Below are 23,605 nucleotides of genomic sequence, written 5' to 3'. Positions count from 1 at the left end.
TTGACTTTTTACATTTCTTTGGTGCCTTGGACATGAGCTACGGACTTATGAATTTGCATGAAAGGAGGATTAGCAGCCGCGTTGAGCGTGAGAATGTGAAAAGTGTTCATATGTAGTAAAAACCTGAGAAATCCTTCCGTTTTCGTCATATGTTATCAAATCGACTTAAAGAAAGATCGTCACATTGGCCGCTCTTCTGTCTGAAACGGTTACGTTTATCGTCTGCAAAGCTATGTCGCGTGCTGCGTTATGCGGAGACACAAAATGCACCATAGTAGAACACAGATGAAACTACTAAGTTGATGAAATAGCTAGTAAGAAGTAGTACAATTCAAGTTGTAGGTATCGATTATTGACTTTTTACCCTTCTTTGGTGCCTTGGACATGAGCTAGGGACTTATGATTTTGCATGAAAGGAGGACTAGCAGCCGCGTTGCAAGGGAGAATGTGAAATTGTTAATATGTAGGAAAAACCTAAAAAAAATCCGTCAGTTTTCGTCATTTGTTGTCGAGTCGATTTAGAGCCAGATCGTCACATTGGCCGTTCTCCTCTCTGAAACGGTTGTACTTATCATCTGCAAAGCTATGTCGCGTGCTGCGGTATGCGGAGTCAATAAAAGCACCATAGTAGAGCACAGATGAAGCTTCTAAGTTGATGTAATAGCCAGTAAGAAGTAGTACAATTCAAGTTTTAGATATCGATTATTGACTTTTTACCCTTCTTTGGTGGCTTGGACATGAGCTAAGAACTTAAGATTTTTCATGAACGGAGGACTAGCAGCCGCGTTGCACGGGAGAATGTGAAAAGTTTTCAAATGTAGTAAAAACCTGAGAAATCCGTCCGTATTCTTCATTTGTTATCGAATCGACTTAAAGCCAGATCGTCACATTAGCCGCTCTTCGCTTTGAAACAGTTGTACTCATCGTCTGCAAAGCTATGTCGCGTGCTGCGGTATGTGGAGACACTAATCGCACCATAGTAGAACACAGATGAAGCTTCTAAGTTGAATTAATAGCCAGTAAGAAGTAGTAAAATTCACGTTTTTGATATCGATTATTGACTTTTTACCCTTCTTTGGTGCCTTGGACATGAGCTAGGGACTTATGATTTTGCATGAAAGAAGGACTAGCAGACGCGTTGCATGGGAGAATGTGAAAAGTTTCACATGTAGTAAAAACCTGAGAAATCTGTCAGTTTTCGTCATTTGTTATCGAATCGACTTCAAGCCAGATCGTCACATTGGCCGTTCTTCTGTCTGAAACGGTTACGTTTATTGTCTGCAAAGCTATGTCGCGTGCTGCGGTATGCGGAGACACTAAAAGCACCATAGTAGAGCACAGATGAAGCTTCTAAGTTGATGTAATAGCCAATAAGAAGTAGTACAACTCAGGTTTTAGGTATCGATTATTGACTTTTTTGCTGGCTTTGGTGCCTTGGACATGAGCTAGGACCTTAAGATTCTGCATGAAGGGAGGTCTATCAGCCGCGTTACACGGGAGAATGTGAAAAGTGTTCATATGTATTAAAAACCTGAGATATCCGTCCGTTTTCGTCATTTGTTATCGAATCGACTTAAAGCCAGATCGTCACATTGGCCGCTCTTTGCCTGAAACATTTACATTTATCGTCTGCAAAGCTATGTCAGGTGCTGTGGTATGCGGAGACAATAAAAGCACCATAGTAGAACACAGATGAAGCTTGTAAGTTGATGTAATTGCCAGTAAGAAGTAGTACAATTCAAGTTTTAGGTATCGATTATTGGCTTTTTACCCTTCTTTGGTGCATTGGTCATGAGCTAGGAACTTAAGATATTGCATGGAAGGAGGACTAGCAGCCGCGTTACACGGGGGAATGTGAAAAGTGTTCATATGTAGTAAAAATCTGAGAAATCCGTCCATTTTCTTCATTTGTTATCGAATCGACTTAAAGCCAGATCGTCACATTAGCCGCTCTTCGCTCTGATACGGTTGTACTTATCGTCTGCAAAGCTATGTCGCGTGCTGCGGTATGCGGAGATACTAAAAGCACCATAGCAGAATACAGATGAAGCTTCTAAGTTGATGTAATAGCCAGGAAGAAGTAGTACAATTCAAGTTTTAGGTATTGATCATTGACTTTTTACCCTTCTTTGGGGCCTTGGACATAAGCTAAGAACTTAAGATTTTTCATGAACGGAGGACTAGCAGCCGCGTTGCACGGGAGAATGTGAAAAGTTTTCAAATGTAGTAAGAACCTGAGATATCCGTCCGTATTCTTCATTTGTTATCGAATCGACTTCAAGCCAGATCGTCACATTGGCCGTTCTTCTGTCTGAAACGGTTACGTTTATTGTCTGCAAAGCTATGTCGCGTCCTGCGGTATGCGGACACACTAAAAGCACCATAGTAGAACACAGATGAAGTTTCTAAGTTGATGTAATAGCCAGTAAGAAGTAGTACAACTCAGGTTTTAGGTATCGATTATTGACTTTTTTGCTGGCTTTGGTGCCTTGGACATGAGCTAGGACCTTAAGATTCTGCATGAAAGGAGGACTAGCAGCCGAGTTGCACGGGAGAATGTAAAAAGTGTTCTTATGTAGTAAAAACCTGAGAAATCCGTCAGTTTTCTTCATTTGTTATCGAATCGACTTAAAGTCAGATCGTCACATTGGCCGCTCTTCTGTTTGAAACGGATACATTTATCGTCTGCAAAGCTATGTCACGCGCTGCGGTATGCCGAGACACTAAAAGCACCATAGTAGAGCACAGATGAAGCTACTAAGTTGATGTAATAGCCAGTAAGAAGTAGTACAATTCAAGTTTTAGTTATCGATTATTGACTTTTTACCCTTCGTTGATGCCTTGGACATGAGCTAGGAACTTAAGATTTTGCATGGAAGGAGGACTAGCAGCCGCGTTGCACAGGAGAATGTGAAAAGTGTTCATATGTAGTAAAAACCTGAGAAATCCGTCAGTTTTCGTCATTTTAATCGAATCGACTTAAAGCCAGATCGTCGCATTGGCCGCTCTTCTGTCTGAAACGGTTACGTTTATTGTCTGCAAAGCTATGTCGCGTGCTGCGGTATGCGGAGACACTAAAAGCTCCATAGTAGAGCACATATGAAGCTTCTAAGTTGATGTAATAGCCAATAAGAAGTAGTACAACTCAGGTTTTAGGTATCGATTATTGACTTTTTTGCTGGCTTTGGTGCCTTGGACATGAGCTAGGACCTTAAGATATTGCATGGAAGGAGGACTAGCAGCCGCGTTACACGGGAGAATGTGAAAAGTGTTCATATGTAGTAAAAACCCTAGAAATCCGTCCGTTTTCGTCATAGGTTATCGAATCGACTTAAAGCCAGACCGTCACATTGGCCGCTCTTCTGTCTGAAACGGTTACATTTATCGTCTGCAAAGCTATGTCGCGTGCTGCGGTATGCGGAGACAATAAAAGTACCATAGAAGAACACAGATGAAACTTCTAAGTTGATGTAATAGCCAGTAAGATGTAGTACAATTCAAGTTTTAGGTACCGATTATTGACTTTTTATCCTTCTTTGGTGCCTTGGACATGAGCTAGGAACTAAAGATATTGCATGAAACGTGGACTAGCAGCCGAGTTGCACGGGAGAATGTGAGAAGTGTTCATATGTAATAAAAATCTGAGAAATCCGTCCATTTTCTTCATTTGTTATCGAATCGACTTAAAGCCAGATCGTCACATAGCCGCTCTTCGCTCTGAAACGGTTCTACTTATCGTCTGCAAAGCTATGTCGCGTGCTGCGGCATGCGGAGACACTAAAAGCACCATAGTAGAACACAGATGAAGGTTCTAAGTTGATGTAATAGCCAGGAACAAGTAGTACAATTCAAGTTTTAGGTATCGATTATTGACTTTTAGCTGGCTTTGGTGCCTTGGACATCAGCTAGGACCTTAAGATTTTGCATGAAAGGAGCACTAGCAGCCGCGTTGCACGCGAGAATGTGAAAAGCGTTCATATGTAGTAAAAACCTGAGAAATCCGTCCGTTTTCGTCATGTGTTATCCAATTGACTTAAAGCCAGATCGTCACATTGGCCGCTCTTCTGTCTGAAACGGATACATTTATCGTCTGCAAAGCTATGTCGCGTGCTGCGGTATGCGGAGACATTAAAAGTACCATATAAGAACACAGATGAAGCTTCTAAGTTGATGTAATAGCCAGTAAGATGTAGTACAATTCAAGTTTTAGGTACCGATTATTGACTTTTTACCCTTCTTTGGTGCCTTGGACATGAGCTAGGAACTTAAGATATTGCATGAAACGTGGACTAGCAGCCGAGTTGCACGAGAGAATGTGAAAAGTGTTCATATGTAGTAAAAACCCTAGAAATCCGTCCGTTTTCGTCATAGGTTATCGAATCGACTTAAAGCCAGACCGTCACATTGGCCGCTCTTCTGTCTGAAACGGTTACATTTATCGTCTGCAAAGCGATGTCGCGTGCTGCAGTATGCGGAGACACAAAAAGCACCATTGTAGAACACAGATGAATCTCCTAAGTTGATGTAATAGCTAGTAAGAAGTAGTACAATTCAAGTTTTAGGTATCGATTATTGACTTTTTACACTTCTTTGGTGCCTTGGCCATGAGCTAGGGACTTATGATTTTGCATGAAAGGAGGACTAGCAGACGCGTTGCATGGGAGAATGTGAAAAGTGTTCATATGTAGGAAACACCTGAGAAATCCGTCAGTTTTCGTCATTTGTTATCGAATCGACTTAAAGCCAGATCGTCACATTGGCCGCTCTTGTGTCTGAAACGGTTACGTTTATTGTCTGCAAAGCTATGTCGCGTGCTGCGGTATGCGGAGACACTAAAAGCACCATAGTAGAACACAGACGAAGCTTCTAAGTTGATGTAATAGCCAGTAAGAAGTAGTACAACTCAGGTTTTAGGTATCGATTATTGACTTTTTTGCTGGCTTTGGTGCCTTGGACATGGGCTAGGATCTTAAGATTTTGCATGAAAGGATGACTAGCAGCCACGTTGCACGTGAGAATGTGAAAAGGTCTCATATGTAGTAAAAACCTGAGAAATCCGTCCGTTTTCGTCATTTGTTATCGAATCGACTTAAAGCCAGATCGTCACATTGGCCGCTCTTGTCTCTGAAACGGTTGTACTTATCGTCTGCAAAGCTATGTCGCGTGCTGCGGTATGCGGAGACACTAAAAACGCCATAGTAGAACACAGATGAAGCATCTAAGTTGATGTAATAGCCAGTAAGAAGTACTACAATTCAAGTTTTACGTACCGATTATTGACTTTTAGCTGGCTTTGGTGCCTTGGACATGAGCTAGTACCTTAAGATTTTGCATGAAAGGAGCACTAGCAGCCGCGTTGCAAGCAAGAATGTGAAAGGTGGTCATATGTAGCAAAACCCTGAGAAATCCGTCCGTTTTCGTCATTTGTTATCCAATCGACTTAAAGCCAGATCGTCACATTAGCCGCTCTTCGCTCTGAAACGGTTGTACTTATCGTCTGCAAAGCTATGTCGCGTGCTGCGGCATGCGGAGACACTAAAAGCACCATAGTAGAACACAGATGAAGGTTCTAAGTTGATGTAATAGCCAGGAAGATGTAGTACAATTCAAGTTTTAGGTATCGATTATTGCCTTTTTACCCTTCTTTGGTGCGTTGGACATGAGCTAAGAACTTAAGATTTTTCATGAAATTAGGACTATTAGCCACGTTGCACGGGAGAATGTGAAAAGTGTTCATATGTAGTAAAAACCTTAGAAATCCGTCCGTTTTCGTCATAGGTTATCGAATCGACTTAAAGCCATATCGTCACATTGGCCGATCTTCTGTCTGAAACGGATACATTTATCGTCTGCAAAGCTATGTCGCGTGCTGCGGTATGCGGAGACATTAAAAGTACCATAGAAGAACAAGATGAAGCTTCTAAGTTGATGTAATAGCCAGTAAGATGTAGTACAATTCAAGTTTTAGGTACCGATTATTGACTTTTTACCCTTCTTTGGTGCCTTGGACATGAGCTAGGAACTTAAGATTTAGCATGAAACGTGGACTAGCAGCCGAGTTGCACGGAAGAATGTGAAAAGTGTTCATATGTAGTAAAAACCCTAGAAATCCGTCCGTTTTCGTCATAGGTTATCGAATCGACTTAAAGCCAGATCGTCACATTGGCCGCTCTTCTGTCTGAAACGGTTACATTTATCGTCTGCAAAGCTATGTCGCGTGCTGCGGTATGCGGAGACACAAAAATGCACCATAGTAGAACACAGATGAAGCTCCTAAGTTGATGTTATAGCTGGTAAGAAGTAGTACTATTCAAGTTTTAGGTATCGATTATTGACTTTTTACCCTTCTTTAGTGCCTTGAACATGAGCAAGGGACTTGTGATTTTGCATGAAAGGAGGACTAGCAGCCGCGTTGCATGGGAGAATGTGAAAAGTGTTCATATGTAGGAAACACCTGAGAAATCCGTCAGTTTTCGTCATTTGTTATCGAATCGACTTAAAGCCAGATCGTCACATTGGCCGCTCTTGTGTCTGAAACGGTTACGTTTATTGTCTGCAAAGATATGTCGCGTGCTGCGGTATGCGGAGACACTAAAAGCACCATAGTAGAACACAGACGAAGCTTCTAAGTTGATGTAATAGCCAGTAAGAAGTAGTACAACTCAGGTTTTAGGTATCGATTATTGACTTTTTTGCTGGCTTTGGTGCCTTGGACATGAGCTAGGACCTTAAGATTTTGCATGAAAGGATGACTAGCAGCCACGTTGCACGTGAGAATGTGAAAAGGTCTCATATGTAGTAAAAACCTGAGAAATCCGTCCGTTTTCGTCATTTGTTATCGAATCGACTTAAAGCCAGATCGTCACATTGGCCGCTCTTGTCTCTGAAACGGTTGTACTTATCGTCTGCAAAGCTATGTCGCGTGCTGCGGTATGCGGAGACACTAAAAACGCCATAGTAGAACACAGATGAAGCATCTAAGTTGATGTAATAGCCAGTAAGAAGTACTACAATTCAAGTTTTACGTACCGATTATTGACTTTTTGCTGGCTTTGGTGCCTTGGAAATGAGCTAGTACCTTAAGATTTTGCATGAAAGGAGCACTAGCAGCCGCGTTGCAAGCAAGAATGTGAAAGGTGGTCATATGTAGCAAAAACCTGAGAAATCCGTCCGTTTTCGTCATTTGTTATCCAATCGACTTAAAGCCAGATCGTCACATTAGCCGCTCATCGCTCTGAAACGGTTGTACTTATCGTCTGCAAAGCTATGTCGCGTGCTGCGGCATGCGGAGACACTAAAAGCACCATAGTAGAACACAGATGAAGGTTCTAAGTTGATGTAATAGCCAGGAAGAAGTAGTACAATTCAAGTTTTAGGTATCGATAATTGACTTTTTACCCTTCTTTTGTGCGTTGGACATGAGCTAAGAACTTAAGATTTTTCATGAAATTAGGACTATTAGCCACGTTGCACGGGAGAATGTGAAAAGTGTTCATATGTAGTAAAAACCTTAGAAATCCGTTCGTTTTCGTCATAGGTTATCGAATCGACTTAAAGCCATATCGTCACATTGGCCGATCTTCTGTCTGAAACGGATACATTTATCGTCTGCAAAGCTATGTCGCGTGCTGCGGTATGCGGAGACATTAAAAGTACCATAGAAGAACAAGATGAAGCTTCTAAGTTGATGTAATAGCCAGTAAGATGTAGTACAATTCAAGTTTTAGGTACCGATTATTGACTTTTTACCCTTCTTTGGTGCCTTGGACATGAGCTAGGAACTTAAGATATTGCATGAAACGTGGACTAGCAGCCGAGTTGCACGGGAGAATGTGAAAAGTGTTCAGATGTAGGAAAAACCTTAGAAATCCGTCAGTTTTCGTCATTTGTTATCGAATCGACTTAAAGCCAGATCGTCACATTGGCCGCTCTTCTGTCTGAAACGGTTACGTTTATTGTCTGCAAAGCTATGTCGCGTGCTGCGGTATGCGGATTAACTAAAAGCTCATAGTTGAACACAGATGAAGCTTCTAAGTTGATGTAATAGCCAGTAAGAAGTAGTAGAATTCAAGTTTTAGGTATCGATTATTGACTTTTTACCCTTCTTTGGTGCCTTGGCCATGAGCTAGGAACTTAAGATATTGCATGAAACGTGGACTAGCAGCCGAGTTGCACGGGAGAATGTGAAAAGTGTTCATATGTAGGAAAAACCTGAGAAATCCGTCCGTTTTCGTCATTTGTCATCGAGTCGACTTAAAGCCAGATCGTCACATTGGTCGCTCTTCTGTCTGGACTGGTTACATTTATCATCTGCAAAGCTATGTCGCGTGCTCATTTATCATATGCAAAGCTATGTCGCGTGCTGCGGTATGCGGAGACACAAAAAGCACCATAGTAGAAAACAGATGAAGCCTCTAATTTGATGTAATAGGTAGTAAGAAGTAGTACAATTCAAGTTTAAGGTATCGATAATTGACTTTTTACATTTCTTTGGTGCCTTGGACATGAGCTAGGGACCTATGATTTTGCATGAAAGGAGGACTAGCAGCCGCGTTGCATGGGAGAATGTGAAAAGTGTTCATATGTAGGAAAAACCTGAGAAATCCGTCCGTTTTCGTCATTTGTTATCGAATCGACTTAAAGCCAGATCGTCACATTTTCCGCTCTTCTGTCTGAAACGGTTACGTTTATTGTCTGCAAAGCTATGTCGCGTGCTGCGGTATGTGGAGACTCTAAAAGCACCATAGTAGAGCACAGATGAAGCTTCTAAGTTGATGTAATAGCCAGTAAGAAGTAGTACAACTCAGGTTTTAGGTATCGATTATTGACTTTTTTGCTGGCTTTGGTGCCTTGGACATGAGCTAGGACCTTAAGATTCAGCATGAAGGGAGGACTAGCAGCCGAGTTGCACGGGGGAATGTGAAAAGTGTTCATATGTAGTATAACCCTGATAAATCCGTCCGTTTTCGTCATTTGTTATCGAATCGACTTAAAGCCAGATCGTTATATATTCCGACCTCCTCTCTGAAACAGTTGTACTTACCGTCTGAAAAGCTATGTCACGTGCTGCGGTATGCGGAGACAATAAAAGCACCATAGTAGAACACAGATGAAGCTTCTAAGTTGAAGTAATAGCCAGTAAGAAGTAGTACAATTCAAGTTTTAGGTATCGATTATTGACTTTATACGCTTCTTTGGTGCGTTGGACATGAGCTAAGAACTTAAGATTTAGCATGAAATTAGGACTATTAGCCACGTTGCACGGGAGAATGTGAAAAGTGTTCATATGTAGTAAAAACCCTAGAAATCCGTCCGTTTTCGTCATAGGTTATCGAATCGACTTAAAGCCAGACCGTCACATTGGCCGCTCTTCTGTCTGAAACGGTTACATTTATCGTCTGCAAAGCTATGTCGCGTGCTGCGGTATGCGGAGACAATAAAAGTACCATAGAAGAACACAGATGAAACTTCTAAGTTGATGTAATAGCCAGTAAGATGTAGTACAATTCAAGTTTTAGGTACCGATTATTGACTTTTTATCCTTCTTTGGTGCCTTGGACATGAGCTAGGAACTAAAGATATTGCATGAAACGTGGACTAGCAGCCGAGTTGCACGGGAGAATGTGAGAAGTGTTCATATGTAATAAAAATCTGAGAAATCCGTCCATTTTCTTCATTTGTTATCGAATCGACTTAAAGCCAGATCGTCACATTAGCCGCTCTTCGCTCTGAAACGGTTCTACTTATCGTCTGCAAAGCTATGTCGCGTGCTGCGGCATGCGGAGACACTAAAAGCACCATAGTAGAACACAGATGAAGGTTCTAAGTTGATGTAATAGCCAGGAACAAGTAGTACAATTCAAGTTTTAGGTATCGATTATTGACTTTTAGCTGGCTTTGGTGCCTTGGACATCAGCTAGGACCTTAAGATTTTGCATGAAAGGAGCACTAGCAGCCGCGTTGCACGCGAGAATGTGAAAAGCGTTCATATGTAGTAAAAACCTGAGAAATCCGTCCGTTTTCGTCATGTGTTATCCAATCGACTTAAAGCCAGATCGTCACATTGGCCGCTCTTCTGTCTGAAACGGATACATTTATCGTCTGCAAAGCTATGTCGCGTGCTGCGGTATGCGGAGACATTAAAAGTACCATATAAGAACACAGATGAAGCTTCTAAGTTGATGTAATAGCCAGTAAGATGTAGTACAATTCAAGTTTTAGGTACCGATTATTGACTTTTTACCCTTCTTTGGTGCCTTGGACATGAGCTAGGAACTTAAGATATTGCATGAAACGTGGACTAGCAGCCGAGTTGCACGAGAGAATGTGAAAAGTGTTCATATGTAGTAAAAACCCTAGAAATCCGTCCGTTTTCGTCATAGGTTATCGAATCGACTTAAAGCCAGACCGTCACATTGGCCGCTCTTCTGTCTGAAACGGTTACATTTATCGTCTGCAAAGCGATGTCGCGTGCTGCAGTATGCGGAGACACAAAAAGCACCATTGTAGAACACAGATGAATCTCCTAAGTTGATGTAATAGCTAGTAAGAAGTAGTACAATTCAAGTTTTAGGTATCGATTATTGACTTTTTACACTTCTTTGGTGCCTTGGCCATGAGCTAGGGACTTATGATTTTGCATGAAAGGAGGACTAGCAGACGCGTTGCATGGGAGACTGTGAAAAGTGTTCATATGTAGGAAACACCTGAGAAATCCGTCAGTTTTCGTCATTTGTTATCGAATCGACTTAAAGCCAGATCGTCACATTGGCCGCTCTTGTGTCTGAAACGGTTACGTTTATTGTCTGCAAAGCTATGTCGCGTGCTGCGGTATGCGGAGACACTAAAAGCACCATAGTAGAACACAGACGAAGCTTCTAAGTTGATGTAATAGCCAGTAAGAAGTAGTACAACTCAGGTTTTAGGTATCGATTATTGACTTTTTTGCTGGCTTTGGTGCCTTGGACATGGGCTAGGACCTTAAGATTTTGCATGAAAGGATGACTAGCAGCCACGTTGCACGTGAGAATGTGAAAAGGTCTCATATGTAGTAAAAACCTGAGAAATCCGTCCGTTTTCGTCATTTGTTATCGAATCGACTTAAAGCCAGATCGTCACATTGGCCGCTCTTGTCTCTGAAACGGTTGTACTTATCGTCTGCAAAGCTATGTCGCGTGCTGCGGTATGCGGAGACACTAAAAACGCCATAGTAGAACACAGATGAAGCATCTAAGTTGATGTAATAGCCAGTAAGAAGTACTACAATTCAAGTTTTACGTACCGATTATTGACTTTTAGCTGGCTTTGGTGCCTTGGACATGAGCTAGTACCTTAAGATTTTGCATGAAAGGAGCACTAGCAGCCGCGTTGCAAGCAAGAATGTGAAAGGTGGTCATATGTAGCAAAACCCTGAGAAATCCGTCCGTTTTCGTCATTTGTTATCCAATCGACTTAAAGCCAGATCGTCACATTAGCCGCTCTTCGCTCTGAAACGGTTGTACTTATCGTCTGCAAAGCTATGTCGCGTGCTGCGGCATGCGGAGACACTAAAAGCACCATAGTAGAACACAGATGAAGGTTCTAAGTTGATGTAATAGCCAGGAAGAAGTAGTACAATTCAAGTTTTAGGTATCGATTATTGCCTTTTTACCCTTCTTTGGTGCGTTGGACATGAGCTAAGAACTTAAGATTTTTCATGAAATTAGGACTATTAGCCACGTTGCACGGGAGAATGTGAAAAGTGTTCATATGTAGTAAAAACCTTAGAAATCCGTCCGTTTTCGTCATAGGTTATCGAATCGACTTAAAGCCATATCGTCACATTGGCCGATCTTCTGTCTGAAACGGATACATTTATCGTCTGCAAAGCTATGTCGCGTGCTGCGGTATGCGGAGACATTAAAAGTACCATAGAAGAACAAGATGAAGCTTCTAAGTTGATGTAATAGCCAGTAAGATGTAGTACAATTCAAGTTTTAGGTACCGATTATTGACTTTTTACCCTTCTTTGGTGCCTTGGACATGAGCTAGGAACTTAAGATTTAGCATGAAACGTGGACTAGCAGCCGAGTTGCACGGAAGAATGTGAAAAGTGTTCATATGTAGTAAAAACCCTAGAAATCCGTCCGTTTTCGTCATAGGTTATCGAATCGACTTAAAGCCAGATCGTCACATTGGCCGCTCTTCTGTCTGAAACGGTTACATTTATCGTCTGCAAAGCTATGTCGCGTGCTGCGGTATGCGGAGACACAAAAATGCACCATAGTAGAACACAGATGAAGCTCCTAAGTTGATGTTATAGCTGGTAAGAAGTAGTACTATTCAAGTTTTAGGTATCGATTATTGACTTTTTACCCATCTTTAGTGCCTTGGACATGAGCAAGGGACTTGTGATTTTGCATGAAAGGAGGACTAGCAGCCGCGTTGCATGGGAGAATGTGAAAAGTGTTCATATGTAGGAAACACCTGAGAAATCCGTCAGTTTTCGTCATTTGTTATCGAATCGACTTAAAGCCAGATCGTCACATTGGCCGCTCTTGTGTCTGAAACGGTTACGTTTATTGTCTGCAAAGATATGTCGCGTGCTGCGGTATGCGGAGACACTAAAAGCACCATAGTAGAACACAGACGAAGCTTCTAAGTTGATGTAATAGCCAGTAAGAAGTAGTACAACTCAGGTTTTAGGTATCGATTATTGACTTTTTTGCTGGCTTTGGTGCCTTGGACATGAGCTAGGACCTTAAGATTTTGCATGAAAGGATGACTAGCAGCCACGTTGCACGTGAGAATGTGAAAAGGTCTCATATGTAGTAAAAACCTGAGAAATCCGTCCGTTTTCGTCATTTGTTATCGAATCGACTTAAAGCCAGATCGTCACATTGGCCGCTCTTGTCTCTGAAACGGTTGTACTTATCGTCTGCAAAGCTATGTCGCGTGCTGCGGTATGCGGAGACACTAAAAACGCCATAGTAGAACACAGATGAAGCATCTAAGTTGATGTAATAGCCAGTAAGAAGTACTACAATTCAAGTTTTACGTACCGATTATTGACTTTTTGCTGGCTTTGGTGCCTTGGAAATGAGCTAGTACCTTAAGATTTTGCATGAAAGGAGCACTAGCAGCCGCGTTGCAAGCAAGAATGTGAAAGGTGGTCATATGTAGCAAAAACCTGAGAAATCCGTCCGTTTTCGTCATTTGTTATCCAATCGACTTAAAGCCAGATCGTCACATTAGCCGCTCATCGCTCTGAAACGGTTGTACTTATCGTCTGCAAAGCTATGTCGCGTGCTGCGGCATGCGGAGACACTAAAAGCACCATAGTAGAACACAGATGAAGGTTCTAAGTTGATGTAATAGCCAGGAAGAAGTAGTACAATTCAAGTTTTAGGTATCGATAATTGACTTTTTACCCTTCTTTGGTGCGTTGGACATGAGCTAAGAACTTAAGATTTTTCATGAAATTAGGACTATTAGCCACGTTGCACGGGAGAATGTGAAAAGTGTTCATATGTAGTAAAAACCTTAGAAATCCGTTCGTTTTCGTCATAGGTTATCGAATCGACTTAAAGCCATATCGTCACATTGGCCGATCTTCTGTCTGAAACGGATACATTTATCGTCTGCAAAGCTATGTCGCGTGCTGCGGTATGCGGAGACATTAAAAGTACCATAGAAGAACAAGATGAAGCTTCTAAGTTGATGTAATAGCCAGTAAGATGTAGTACAATTCAAGTTTTAGGTACCGATTATTGACTTTTTACCCTTCTTTGGTGCCTTGGACATGAGCTAGGAACTTAAGATATTGCATGAAACGTGGACTAGCAGCCGAGTTGCACGGGAGAATGTGAAAAGTGTTCAGATGTAGGAAAAACCTTAGAAATCCGTCAGTTTTCGTCATTTGTTATCGAATCGACTTAAAGCCAGATCGTCACATTGGCCGCTCTTCTGTCTGAAACGGTTACGTTTATTGTCTGCAAAGCTATGTCGCGTGCTGCGGTATGCGGATTAACTAAAAGCTCATAGTTGAACACAGATGAAGCTTCTAAGTTGATGTAATAGCCAGTAAGAAGTAGTAGAATTCAAGTTTTAGGTATCGATTATTGACTTTTTACCCTTCTTTGGTGCCTTGGCCATGAGCTAGGAACTTAAGATATTGCATGAAACGTGGACTAGCAGCCGAGTTGCACGGGAGAATGTGAAAAGTGTTCATATGTAGGAAAAACCTGAGAAATCCGTCCGTTTTCGTCATTTGTCATCGAGTCGACTTAAAGCCAGATCGTCACATTGGTCGCTCTTCTGTCTGGACTGGTTACATTTATCATCTGCAAAGCTATGTCGCGTGCTCATTTATCATATGCAAAGCTATGTCGCGTGCTGCGGTATGCGGAGACACAAAAAGCACCATAGTAGAAAACAGATGAAGCCTCTAATTTGATGTAATAGGTAGTAAGAAGTATATACAATTCAAGTTTAAGGTATCGATAATTGACTTTTTACATTTCTTTGGTGCCTTGGACATGAGCTAGGGACCTATGATTTTGCATGAAAGGAGGACTAGCAGCCGCGTTGCATGGGAGAATGTGAAAAGTGTTCATATGTAGGAAAAACCTGAGAAATCCGTCCGTTTTCGTCATTTGTTATCGAATCGACTTAAAGCCAGATCGTCACATTTTCCGCTCTTCTGTCTGAAACGGTTACGTTTATTGTCTGCAAAGCTATGTCGCGTGCTGCGGTATGTGGAGACTCTAAAAGCACCATAGTAGAGCACAGATGAAGCTTCTAAGTTGATGTAATAGCCAGTAAGAAGTAGTACAACTCAGGTTTTAGGTATCGATTATTGACTTTTTTGCTGGCTTTGGTGCCTTGGACATGAGCTAGGACCTTAAGATTCAGCATGAAGGGAGGACTAGCAGCCGAGTTGCACGGGGGAATGTGAAAAGTGTTCATATGTAGTATAACCCTGATAAATCCGTCCGTTTTCGTCATTTGTTATCGAATCGACTTAAAGCCAGATCGTTATATATTCCGACCTCCTCTCTGAAACAGTTGTACTTATCGTCTGAAAAGCTATGTCACGTGCTGCGGTATGCGGAGACAATAAAAGCACCATAGTAGAACACAGATGAAGCTTCTAAGTTGAAGTAATAGCCAGTAAGAAGTAGTACAATTCAAGTTTTTGTTGTCGATTATTCACTTTTTAGCCGGCTTTGGTGGCTTGGACATGACCTAGGACCATAAGATTTTGCATGAAAGAGCGACTACCAGCCACGTTGCACGTGAGAATGTGAAAAGGTCTCATATGTAGTAAAAACCTGAGAAATCCGTCCTTTTACGTCATTTGTTATCGAATCGACTTAAAGCCAGATCGTCACATTGGCAGCTCTTGTCTCTGAAATGGTTGTACTTATCGTCTGCAAAGCTATGTCGCGTGCTGCGTTATGCGGAAAAAATAAAAACACCATAGTAGAACACAGATGAAGCATCTAAGTTGATGTAATAGCTAGTAAGAAGTACTACAATTCAAGTTTTATGTACCGATTATTGACTTTTATCTGGCTTTGGTGTCTTGGACATGAGCTAGGACCTTAAGATTTTGCATGAAAGGAGCACTAGCAGCCGCGTTGCACGCGAGAATGTGAAAAGTGTTCATATGTAGTAAAAACCTGAGACATCCGTCAGTTTTCGTCATTTGTTATCGAATCGACTTAAAGCCAGATCGTCACATTGGCCGCTCTTCTGTCTGAAACGGTTACGTTTATTGTCTGCAAAGCTATATCGCGTGCTGCGGTATGCGGAGACACTAAAAGCTCATAGTAGAACACAGATGAAGCTTCTAAGTTGATGTAATAGCCAGTAAGAAGTAGTAGAATTCAACTTTTAGGTATCGATTATTGACTTTTTACCCTTCTTTGGTGCCTTGGACATGAGCTAGGAACTTAAGATATTGCATGAAACGTGGACTAGCAGCCGAGTTGCACGGGAGAATGTGAAAAGTGTTCCTATGTAGGAAAAACCTGAGAAATCCGTCCTTTTTCGTCATTTGTTATCCAGTTGACTTAAAGCTAGATCGTCACATTGGCCGCTCTTCTGTCTGGAACGGTTACATTTATCGTCTGCAAAGCTATGTCGCGTGCTGCGGTATGCGGAGACACAAAAAGCACCATAGTAGAAAACAGATGAAGCTCCTAAGTTGATGTAATAGGTAGTAAGAAGTAGTACAATTCAAGTTCTAGGTATCGATTATTGACTTTTTACATTTCTTTGGTGCCTTGGACATGAGCTAGGGACCTATGATTTTGCATGAAAGGAGGACTAGCAGCCGCGTTGCATGGGAGAATGTGAAAAGTGTTCATATGTAGGAAAAACCTGAGAAATCCGTCCGTTTTCGTCATTTGTTATCGAATCGACTTAAAGCCAGATCGTCACATTGGCCGCTCTTCTGTCTGAAACGGTTACGTTTATTGTCTGCAAAGCTATGTCGCGTGCTGCGGTATGTGGAGACACTAAAAGCACCATAGTAGAGCACAGATGAAGCTTCTAAGTTATGTAATAGCCAGTAAGAAGTAGTACAACTCAGGTTTTAGGTATCGATTATTGACTTTTTTGCTGGCTTTGGTGCCTTGGACATGAGCTAGGACCTTAAGATTCAGCATGAAGGGAGGACTAGCAGCCGAGTTGCACGGGGGAATGTGAAAAGTGTTCATATGTAGTATAAACCTGATAAATCCGTCCGTTTTCGTCATTTGTTATCGAATCGACTTAAAGCCAGATCGTTACATTGGCCGACCTCCTCTCTGAAACAGTTGTACTTATCGTCTGAAAAGCTATGTCACGTGCTGCGGTATGCGGAGACAATAAAAGCACCATAGTAGAACACAGATGAAGCTTCTAAGTTGATGTAATTGCCAGTAAGAACTAGTACAATTCAAGTTTTAGGTATCGATTAGTGGCTTTTTACCCTTCTTTGGTGCCTTGGTCATGAGCTAGGATCTTAAGATTTAGCATGGAAGGAGGACTAGCAGCCGCGTTGCACGGGAGAATGTGAAAAGTGTTCATATGTAGTAAAAACCTGAGAAATCCGTCCGTTTTCGTCATTTGTTATCCAATCGACTTAAAGCCAGATCGTCACATTGGCCGCTATTGTCTCTGAAACGGTTGTACTTATCGTCTGCAAAGCTATGTCGCGTGCTGCGGTATGCGGAGACACAAAAATGCACCATAGTAGAACACAGATGAAGTTCCTAAGTTGATGTTATAGCAAAGTAAGAAGTAGAACAATTCAAGTTTTAGGTATCGATTAATGACTTTTTACACTTCTTTTGTGCCTTGGACATGAGCAAGGGACTTGTGATTTTGCATGAAAGGAGGACTAGCAGCCGCGTTGCATGGGAGAATGTGAAAAGTGTTCGTATGTAGGAAAAACCTGAGAAATCCGTCCGTTTTCGTCATTTGTTATCGAGCCGACTTAAAGCCAGATCGTCACCTTGGCCGCTCTTCTGTCTGAAACGGTTACATTTATCGTCTGCAAAGCTATGTCGCGTGCTGCGGTATGCGGAGACACTAAAAGCACCATAGTAGAACACAGATGAAGCTTCTAAGTTGATGTAATAGCCAGTAAGAAGTAGTAAAACTCAGGTTTTAGGTATCGATTATTGACTTTTTTGCTGGCTTTGGTGCCTTGGACATGAGCTAGGACCTTAAGATTTTGCATGAAAGGATGACTAGCAGCCACGTTGCACGTGAGAATGTGAAAAGGTCTCATATGTAGTAAAAACCTGAGAAATCCGTCCTTTTTCGTCATTTGTTATCGAATCGACTTAAAGCCAGATCGTCACATTGGCAGCTCTTGGCTCTGAAACGGTTGTACTTATCGTCTGCAAAGCTATGTCGCGTGCTGCGGTATGCGGAAAAAATAAAAACACCATAGTAGAACACAATGAAGCATCTAAGTTGATGTAATAACCAGTAAGAAGTAATACAATTCAAGTTTTATGTACCGATTATTGACATTTAGCTGGCTTTGGTGTCTTGGACATGAGCTAGGACCTTAAGATTTTGCATGAAAGGAGCGCTAGCAGCCGCGTTGCACGCGAGAATGTGAAAAGTGTTCATATGTAGTAAAAACCTGAGAAATCCGTCAGTTTTCGTCATTTGTTATCGAATCGACTTAAAGACAGATCGTCACACTGGCCGCTCTTCTGTCTGAAACGGTTACGTTTATTGTCTGCAAAGCTATGTCGCGTGCTGCGGAATGCCGAGACACTAAAAACACCATAGTGGAACACAGATGAAGCTTCTAAGTTGATGTAATAGGCAGTAAGAAGTACTACAATTCAAGTTTTACGTATCGATTATTGACTTTTTAGCTGGCTTTGGTGCCTTGGACATGAGCTAGGACCTTAAGATTTTGAATGAAAGGAGCACTAGCAGCCGTGTTGCACGCGAGAATGTGATAAGTATTCATATGTAGTAAAAACCTGAGAAATCCGTCCGTTTTCGTCATTTGTTATCCAATCGACTTAAAGCCAGATCGTCACATTGGCCGCTCTTCTGTCTGAAAAGGGATACATTTATCGTCTGAAAAGCTATGTCGCTTGCTGCGGTATGCGGAGACACTAAAAGTACCATAGAACAGCACAGATGAAGCTTCTAAGTTGATGTAATAGCCAGTACGATGTAGTACAATTCAAGTTTTAGGTGTCGATTATTGACTTTTTACCCTTCTTTGGTGCCTTGGACATGAGCTAGGAACGTAAGATATTGCATGAAACGTGGACTAGCAGCCGAGTTGCACGGGAGAATGTGAAAGGTGTTCATGTGTAGTAAAAACCTGAGAAATCCGTACGTTTTCGTCATTTGTTATCGAATCGACTTAAGGCCAGATCGTCACATTTGCCGCTCTTCTGTCTGAAACGGTTGTACTTATCGTCTGCAAAGCTATGTCGCGTGCTGCGGTATGCGGAAAAAATAAAAACACCATAGTAGAACACAATGAAGCATCTAAGTTGATGTAATAACCAGTAAGAAGTACTACAATTCAAGTTTTATGTACCGATTATTGACATTTAGCTGGCTTTGGTGTCTTGGACATGAGCTAGGACCTTAAGATTTTGCATGAAAGGAGCGCTAGCAGCCGCGTTGCACGCGAGAATGTGAAAAGTGTTCATATGTAGTAAAAACCTGAGAAATCCGTCAGTTTTCGTCATTTGTTATCGAATCGACTTAAAGACAGATCGTCACATTGGCCGCTCTTCTGTCTGAAACGGTTACGTTTATTGTCTGCAAAGCTATGTCGCGTGCTGCGGTATGCCGAGACACTAAAAACACCATAGTGGAACACAGATGAAGCTTCTAAGTTGATGTAATAGGCAGTAAGAAGTACTACAATTCAAGTTTTACGTATCGATTATTGACTTTTTAGCTGGCTTTGGTGCCTTGGACATGAGCTAGGACCTTAAGATTTTGAATGAAAGGAGCACTAGCAGCCGTGTTGCACGCGAGAATGTGATAAGTATTCATATGTAGTAAAAACCTGAGAAATCCGTCCGTTTTCGTCGTTTGTTATCCAATCGACTTAAAGCCAGATCGTCACATTGGCCGCTCTTCTGTCTGAAAAGGGATACATTTATCGTCTGAAAAGCTATGTCGCTTGCTGCGGTATGCGGAGACACTAAAAGTACCATAGAACAGCACAGATGAAGCTTCTAAGTTGATGTAATAGCCAGTACGATGTAGTACAATTCAAGTTTTAGGTGTCGATTATTGACTTTTTACCCTTCTTTGGTGCCTTGGACATGAGCTAGGAACGTAAGATATTGCATGAAACGTGGACTACCACCGAGTTGCACGGGAGAATGTGAAAGGTGTTCATGTGTAGTAAAAACCTGAGAAATCCGTACGTTTTCGTCATTTGTTATCGAATCGACTTAAGGCCAGATCGTCACATTTGCCGCTCTTCTGTCTGAAACGGTTACGTTTATTGTCTGCAAAACTATGTCGCGTGCTGCGGTATGCGGAGGCACTAAAAGCACCATAGTAGAACACAGATGAAGCTTCTAAGTGGATGTAATAGCCAGTAAGAAGTAGTACAATTCAAGTTTTAAGTATCGATTATTCACTTTTTACCCTTCTTTGGTGCATTGGACATGAGCTAGGAACTTCAGTTTTTGCATGGAAGGAGGACTAGCAGCCGCGTTGCACGGGAGTATGTGAAAAGTGTTCATATGTAGTAAAAACCTGAGTAATCCGTCCGTTTTCGTCATTTGTTATCGAATCGACTTAAAGCCAGATCGTCACATTGGCCGCTCTTCTGTCTGAAACGGTTAAATTTATCGTCTGCAAAGCTATGTCGCGTGCTGCGGTATGCGGAGACACTAAAAGCACCATAGTAGAACACAGATGAAGCTTCTAAGTTGATGTAATAGCCAGTAAGAAGTAGTAGAATTCAAGTTTTAGGTATCGATTATTGACTTTTTACCCTTCTTTGGTGCCTTGGACATGAGCTATGAACTTATGATTTTGCATGAAAGGAGGACTAGCAGCCGAGTTGCACGGGAGAATGTGAAAAGTGTTCATATTTAATAAAAACCTGAGAAATCCGTCCTTTTTCGTCATTTGTTATCGAATCGACTTAAAGCCAGATCGTCACATTGGCCATCTCCTCTCTGAAACAGAAGTACTTATCGTCTGCAAAGCTATTTCACGAGCTGCGATATGCGGAGACACTAAAAGCACCATAGTAGAACACAGATGAAGCTTCTAAGTTGATGTAATAGCCAGTAAGATGTAGTACAACTCAGGTTTTAGGTATCGATTATTGACTTTTTTGCTGGCTTTGGTGCCTTGAACATGACCTAGGACCTTAAGATTCTTTATGAAAGGAGGACTAGCAGCCGAGTTGCACGGGAGAATGTGAAAAGTGTTCTTATGTAGTAAAAACGTGATAAATCCGTCCGTTTTCGTAATTTGTTATCGAATCGACTTAAAGCCAGATCGTCACATTGGCCATCTCCTCTCTGAAACAGTTGTACTTATCGTCTGCAAAGCTATGTCACGAGCTGCGGTATGCGGAGACAATAAAAGCACCATAGTAGTACACAGATGAAGCTTCTAAGTTGATGTAATAGCCATTAAGAAGTAGTACATTTCAAGTTTTAATTATCGATTGTTGACTTTTTACCCTTGTTTGGTGCATTGGATATGAGCTAGGAACTTCAGATTTTGCATGGAAGGAGGGCTAGCAGCCGCGTTGCACGAGAGAATGTGGAAAGTGTTCATATGTAGTTAAAACCTGAGAAATCCGTCCGTTTTCGTCATTTGTTATCGAATCGACTTAAATCCAGATCGTCACATTGGCCGCTCTTCTGTCTGAAACGGTTACGTTTATAGACTGCAAAGCTATGTCGCGTGCTGCGGAATGCGGAGACACTAAAAGTACCATAGAAGAACACAGATGAAGCTTCTAAGATAATGTAATAGCCAGTAAGGAGTAGTACAATTGAAGTTTTAGGTATCGATTATTGACTTTTTACCCTTCTTTGGTGCCTTGGACATGAGCTAGGAACTTAAGATATTGCATGAAAGGAGGACTAGCAGCCGAGTTGCACGGGAGAATGTGAAAAGTGTTCATATTTAGTAAAAACCCTGAGAAATCCATCCTTTTTCGTCATTTGTTATCGAATCGACTTAAAGCCAGATCGTCACATTGGCCGCTCTTCTGTCTGAAACGGATACATTTATCGTCTGCAAAGCTATGTCGCGTGCTGCGGTATGCGGAGACACTAAAAGCACTTTAGTAGAACACAGATTAAGCTTCTAAGTTGATGTAATAGCCAGTAAGAAGTACTACAATTCAAGTTTTAGTTATCGATTATTGACTTTTTACCCTTCTTTGATCCCTTGGACATGAGCTACGAACTTAAGATTTTGCATGAAAGGAGCACTAGCAGCCGCGTTGCACGGGAGAATGTGAAAAGTGTTCATATGTAGTAAAAACCTGAGAAATCTGTCCTTTTTCGGCATTTGTTATCGAATCGACTTAAAGCCAGATCGTCACTTTGGCCGCTCTTCTGTCTCAAACGGATACATTTATTGTCTGCAAAGCTATGTCGCGTATTGTGGTTTGCGTAGACACTAAAAGTACCATAGAAGAACACAGATGAAGCTTCTAAGATGATGTAATAGCCAGTAAGGAGTAGTACAATTGAAGTTTTAGGTATCGATTATTGACTTTTTACCCTTCTTTGGTGCCTTGGACATGAGCTAGGAACTTAAGATATTGCATGAAAGGAGGACTAGCAGCCGAGTTGCACGGGAAAATGTGAAAAGTGTTCATATTTAGTAAAAACCTGAGAAATCCGTCCTTTTTCGTCATTTGTTATCGAATCGACTTAAAGCCAGATCGTCACATTGGCCGCTCTTCTGTCTGAAACGGATACATTTATCGTCTGCAAAGCTATGTCGCGTGCTGCGGTATGCGGAGACACTAAAAGCACTTTAGTAGAACACAGATTAAGCTTCTAGGTTGATGTAATAGCCAGTAAGAAGTACTACAATTCAAGTTTTAGTATCAATTATTGACTTTTTACCCTTCTTTAGTGCCTTGGACATGAGCTAGGGACTTATGATTTTGCATGAAAGGAGGACTAGCAGCCGCGTTGCACGGGAGAATGTGAAAAGTGTTCATATGTAGTAAAAACCTGAGAAATCCGTCCGTTTTCGGCATTTGTTATCGAATCGACTTAAAGCCAGAGCGTCACATTGGCCGCTCTTCTGACTGAAATGGATACATTTATCGTCTGCAAACCTATGTCACATGCTGTGGTATGCGGAGACACTAAAAGCACCATAGTCGAACACAGATGAAGCTTCTAAGTTGATGTAATAGCCAGTAAGAAGTAGTACAACTCAGGTTTTAGGTATCGATTATTGACTTTTTTGCTGGCGTTGGTGCCTTGGACATGAGCTAGGACCTTAAGATTCTGCATGAAAGGAGGACTAGCAGCCGAGTTGCATGGGAGAATGTGAAAAGTGTTCTTATGTAGTAAAAACGTGACAAATCCGTGCGTTTTCGTAATTAGTTATCGAATCGACTTAAAGCCAGATCGTCACATTGGCCATCTCCTCTCTGAAACAGTTGTACTTATCGTCTTCAAAGCTATGTCACGAGCTGCGGTATGCGGAGACAATAAAAGCACCATAGTAGTATACAGATGAAACTTCTAAGTTGTTGTAATAGCCAATAAAGGAGTAGTACAATTCAAGTTTTAGGTATCGATAGTTGACTTTTTACCCTTCTTTGGTGCCTTTGACTTGAGCTAGGAACTTAAGATATTGCATGAAACGAAGACCCAGCAGCCGAGTTGCTTGGGAGTATGTGAAAATTGTTCATATGTAGTAAAAACCTGAAAAATCCGTCCGTTTTCGTCATTTGTTATCGAATCGACTTAAAGCCAGATCATCACATTGGCCGCTCTTCTGTCTGAAACGGATACATTTATCGTCTGCAAAGCTATGTCGCGTGCTGCGGTATGCGGAGACACTAAAAGCACCATAGGTGAACACAGATGAAGCTTCTAAGTTGATGTAATAGCCAGTAAGAAGTAGT

The sequence above is a fragment of the Schistocerca gregaria genome, unplaced genomic scaffold (genome assembly GCF_023897955.1).
Source record: "Schistocerca gregaria isolate iqSchGreg1 unplaced genomic scaffold, iqSchGreg1.2 ptg000256l, whole genome shotgun sequence".
Lineage (NCBI taxonomy): Eukaryota > Metazoa > Arthropoda > Insecta > Orthoptera > Acrididae > Schistocerca > Schistocerca gregaria.
This window is presented reverse-complemented; position numbering follows the sequence as displayed.